The sequence below is a fragment of the Otolemur garnettii genome, unplaced genomic scaffold (assembly GCF_000181295.1).
Source record: "Otolemur garnettii isolate 467f Iridium unplaced genomic scaffold, OtoGar3 scaffold00003, whole genome shotgun sequence".
Lineage (NCBI taxonomy): Eukaryota > Metazoa > Chordata > Mammalia > Primates > Galagidae > Otolemur > Otolemur garnettii.
Genome location: NW_003852398.1, coordinates 16295237 through 16296125, shown reverse-complemented (window position 1 = coordinate 16296125; position 889 = coordinate 16295237).

The window sequence follows — 889 nt, the reverse complement described above, 5'->3', positions numbered from 1 at the left end:
AAAAAAAAAAAAAAGAAACATGCTTTCCTAACCAAAAAAATTAGTGAATATTACTTAAAAATAATCACCTGGTATAGTTAGTAGATGGGCCTTCCATTGAACAACTCACAGTGTTGTTGTTGTTTTTCATAGTAATATGAATATTAGTATTATTCATAGTAATTCATAGTAAACTATTCATAGTAAACTATTATTCACAGTAATATGAATATGAGTATTATTTCTCAATAATCTTTCTATCCCAGGTACACTGAAAGAAGAAAGGCCTTTGGCTCAGCACCTGTAGCTCAAGCGGCTAAGTTGCCAGCCACAGACACGGGAGCTGGTGTGTTGGAATCCAGCCTGGACCTGCCAAACAACAATGACAACTACAGCTTAAAAATAGCCGGGGGTTGGGGTGGACGCCTGTAGTCCCAGCTACTTGGGAGGCTGAGGCAAGAGAAACGCTTAAGCCCAAGCGTTTGAGGTTGCTGTAAGCTATGATGTCATAGTACTCTATCCAGGGCAACAGCTTGAGACTGTGTCTCAAAAAAACAGAAAAGAAGAAAGGCCTTTATTATTCTCTAGTTTGTAGTGCCCTTTTCCTAAACTGCAGCTATCAGTTATCAAGAGTTCTGATAACTGATAAGAGAGGAAGGGAAACTTTGGACTTTTCTCCAGGGACTGTTTTTTGAAGGGGATTCTAAACCTAGTCATTCTGCACTCCTTTGTGTCATTCGTAGGAGTTCTCATTTTCTCAGTATCTCTTAAGAGTACATCTACACCGATGGCACCAATAAACTAATGGGAACCACAGATTTACAGCAAGAGCCATCCACCTACCTTTGACTTTCCCATGTACAAAATGAGGGGGGGAAATTATCTACCCTTTTCAGTCTTCCTTAGAAGA